This window comes from Halyomorpha halys, unplaced genomic scaffold, assembly GCF_000696795.3.
Source record: "Halyomorpha halys isolate HHAL.00 unplaced genomic scaffold, Hhal_1.1 Scaffold122.1, whole genome shotgun sequence".
NCBI classification, from domain to species: domain Eukaryota; kingdom Metazoa; phylum Arthropoda; class Insecta; order Hemiptera; family Pentatomidae; genus Halyomorpha; species Halyomorpha halys.
This window is the reverse complement of record NW_027116215.1, coordinates 719,835-724,249: the sequence shown is the minus strand read 5'-3', so window position 1 is coordinate 724,249 and position 4,415 is coordinate 719,835. Positions and strand designations below refer to the sequence as shown.

General features: G+C 27.8%; 1 protein-coding gene across 1 annotated transcript in view; it reads left to right on the top strand.

Annotated features, from left to right (window-relative positions):
• Nucleotides 1-559: 559 nt before the first annotated feature.
• Nucleotides 560-4,415, top strand: part of LOC106678088 (inositol hexakisphosphate kinase 1) — a 308,245-nt gene continuing 304,389 nt past the window's right edge. The window contains exon 1 of the mRNA XM_067053053.1: nt 560-1,048. The gene's annotated coding sequence lies outside the window, so the exon portion shown is untranslated. The remainder of the gene's footprint in view (nt 1,049-4,415) is intronic.

The window sequence follows — 4,415 nt, the reverse complement described above, 5'->3', positions numbered from 1 at the left end:
ATTTTATAAAATAAGGGTTTTTTTTTTATTTTTTAGTTTGTGATATAGATTTTTTTTTTATTCTTCCATTACTCGATTTCGCCTTAGTAGATTGTGAAGAACTTTCAGTCATGAGAGGAAATATAAAGTGTACAATGAGAGTTCATACAATGAAATTATGAAATGAAAAGATAAATTTAGAAGTTTATAACATTTAAATACAAAGACAGATAAAGCATTCCTTGCTACAACATCAAGTTGGGACACCAAACACAGATTACCTACGACATGGTACGATCCCAAATCTGACTGCAATGTATCAGGTGACCCAATCGATATAAAGTCTCTGGAAATGGTTTCTTGAGTTTATTATTTTTAATAATTGTTATGTTGTTGTTGTTTTGTTTTGGGATGTTTGTGTTTTAGTTTCAATTTTTTTAAATGTACACGAATAGTTTTTTATTTATTTCGTAGAGGAATAAAGAATATAATGGCTAGAGAGACTATAAGAAATGTTTTCGGTTCAGAGAGTAGAATAGGGTCACGTGACCGCTCAGCTGGGCCCCTGCGCAGAGCAGGCAGTGTGAAGCGACGGTCCTAAGTAGTCGCTATAGGTTACCTCTCTTATTTTATAATCATTTTGTTAGTTATAAAATAAATTTATATGATTTCTCATGGTTCGGATTTCTTACATATTGCTACAGTGAGTTTTATGAAAAACGATTTGAACAGTTTGAGTTTCATGAGAACGGTATCGTCTTTCGTACCTTTCTTTCAACACGGTCGACCTTACAAATACCTGAGTGGTTATCGAGAACACTGAAATGTTCTGAGATAATAAATCTTCCCAAAGTTTTTTGTTTATATTTTGTGTTTATAAAAATAATTGCGAAAAATAAATATAATATTACCATCGTATATATTGAGAGGACTCTATAAATAAATTGTAAAGTGTTGTGTTTGTGTTTATTTTCTTTTTCTTTTTTTTTTTTAGTTTCTCTTTTGTGTGTTATTTCAAAAATACGTTTTCATATCATTTGAAAAGGATTTGACACTAAATATAATTCACGTAAGTAGTTTTAATTTAAAACCTTTAATCGTATTATTTCACTTTTTATATCATATTTAATCTCAGTGGTGACAAAAAAAGTGTAGATTAACAAGTGATAGTGTTAAAGTGCTTTACATTATAACTCGCATGTCATATTCTATTATTAATTATGCCAAATGAAAAATGGTGTCGAGATATGGTGACCTAGTTTCGTTCCATATTGTTAAGTTGTACTGACTTAACATATTCAGTTGTGCATAATATACTTTGTATATTATTAAATATACTTAAACCCTATCCCCATCTCTTATGTAAGTATTATATATTCTTCATGAATAAACAGACCAAAAAAAAAAAAGTGTCAAGAGACATCTGGATCAATAAACCTGTCTATTCCTTTAGTTTTACAAATTTACATTTTAGTTGTTGATAAGTTTACTTGAATTAACACTAACATAATCTATTATGTTTAGGAACGTATTTTTTGATTTATTAACCAAATTTACATCGCATTTTGTTTTAATAATTGTATACAACAATAAAGGAAAGTTTATAGAAAGTTTGTGGTTATATGATCAGGTGACGTGAAGGTTATTCTGTGTATCGATTATGCATTCTGTTCTACTTCAATCAAATTCATGCATAGAAAATGTTTTTTATTTATTTATTTATTTATTAATTTTACTTTTATTTTAATTACATCAAATCAAACGAATTTATTGGATTTAATGATATTTATTTTATGACCTGTACACTTTTTTTTTTTGTAAAAAAACTTCTTATAAATATGATATAATAATTGGAGTGATCTTAAGAAAGTTAATTTAGAAATAATAATTGCTATGTACAGTTGAGTAATTTTATTTAGGTATGTTAATTACATGTTTAGTTTTATGGATATTGTATTGCATGAGGGGATAGTTGACCCTGGATGACTTATACGAGAGGGGAGGGGGTGCGGTCATGATACAACACAAATAAGTTGACATAACTTGTTTAATCGTGCCAACGTTTCGGCCGGAATTTCTAGCCTTCATCAGGGCTAAGAACAGAACAAGATAACAACCAATGAATACAGAAAATATAAACAGAATGACATAAAGTAAATAATTGTACAGAATAGAATTAAATAAATTTGAGTGATAAAAGATGTGGAAAATAAAATGTATATATATATAGGTAATTGAATAAGTAAGTAAAAATAACATAATTAAAAAAATAAAATGAAAATTTGAAGTTATATAATGCAAAGAAATATGAATATTTTAGTTTATTAATAATTTGAAAATTAAAATTATGGAAAGAAAAATTAATATTGAGAGAAAGAAAATATAAGTAACAAATAAAATATGTAACCATAATATTAGATAAAGAAGCAATTATTGTATTTAAAAAAAATCGAATTCTCTTTAATTAATTTAAGATTGATTTTGTTGTATTAATATTTTTATATTAATTATTTTACTAATTACTTACTTCTAAATTGTCAATTTTAGAAAAAATTAATGTTTTAGTGTTATACTTACATTCTTATAGTAGCTAACATAAAAGATATAACTTTTGTTATAGTATTTTTTCACTATTTCAATTTTAGATTGATTTTGTTGTTATAATACTAAGAAATGTTTATATTAATTATTTAACTAATTTCTTTCTTCTAAACTGCCCATTTTAATATTTTTTTAATGCTTATTTATACTTTCTTTCTATAGTAGTTAACATAAAAGTTAATCAAACTTTTGTTATAGTTTTGTTTTTAGAATTTTGATTTTAGAATGATTAAGTTGTATTAATACTCTAACATGATAATATTAATTATTTGATTAATATGTTATTTCTAAATTGCCAATTTTATAAAAATTAATTTTTTTAAATGTGTATTTATACTTACTTTCTTATAGTAGTTAACATAAAAGATGATAATAACAACTAAAAATGATCAAATTTACTCTGAATTAATTTTATTTTAATTCTCCGAGGTTTCAGCCCTTTGGCTATCATGAAGGAGACGATGTAAATTATTGACTAGTCACAATTCATTTAAAAAATGTCTTTTATTTGCTAGCTAATTGCCCATATCATATAATAAAACATATTATCTCAATACAAAAAGTATTCTTTAAAAATTGTTTCCCCTTTTTTATTAAACGCACCAACAATACTTAGTAAAAAAGGGGGAAAATAATAGTTTAGAAAAACAAAGGTAATATCCATAAATAGTAGACCGTATAATTTAAATTATGTAGAAAATGGTCAGGGTTGTGGTAAAAAAATAACAAAATAATTTTCAACTATTTATTTCCCGACGTTTCGTCCCACTCTGTAGGGCTTCATCAGCTAAACAGTTTGGCCTATCTTTTTGAACAGCCCTGATGAAGCTCTAAGTGGGGCGAAACGTCGGGCAATATAAATTCTTTTTTGACCGAAACCCTGACCATCTTTAAAATCTGACATATTTAAAAAAAAATAGTGTTGAGTGGAGAAGATGGGCGGTGTTGCAGTCAGTAGAAAATAACACAAATAAACAAAAACTATTTATTCACGCCGACGTTTCAACCTGAGTTTCAGTTCTTCGTCAGGGAGCTTACGGCAAAGCCCCTGGCTAAAGTTCCCAATCCAGTCCCATCTAATTTCACTTCCTAAATCAGTTTAGCCAGGATCTCTGCCGAAAGCTCCCTTATGAAGACCTGAAACTCAGGTCGAAACGTCGGCGTGAATAAATAATTCTTTGTTTATTTGTTTTGTTTTTTTACTGACTTTTTTATTAAACACACCAACAATACTTAGTAAAAAAGGGGGAAAATAATAGTTTAGAAAAAAAAGGTAATATCCATAAATAGTAGACCGTATAATTTAAAATATGTATAAAATGGTCAGGGTTGTGGTAAAAAAATAACAAAATAATTTTCAACTATTTATTTTCCGACGTTTCGTCCCACTCTGTAGGGCTCCCAAAGTTCCCAATCCAGTCCCATCTAATTTTACTTCCTAAATCAGTTTAGCCAGTGTCTCTGCCGCAAGCTCCCTTATGAAGACCTGAAACTTAGGTCGAAACGTCGGCGTGAATAAATAATTCTTTGTTTATTTGTTTTGTTTTTTTACTGACCGCACCCCCCCTCCCCCGGCCATATTCTCCACTTATTAATCAACTATCTACACCTCATTAAGAATAGTTTTTGTATTGGGGTTGTATAAAAAAGTTATTACATTTACTTTCAAGAATCAATTATCATCCTTTATTCACTTCTTTATTCTTTTTTACATTTGAACAACGTTTCAGGTATCTCTGCCCATTATCTAGTTCTAAAAATAAAGATATGTTCAACAGCTTACTAAATTTATATTGCTCCTTAATAAAACATTTTTACAAATTTGCGTATAACAA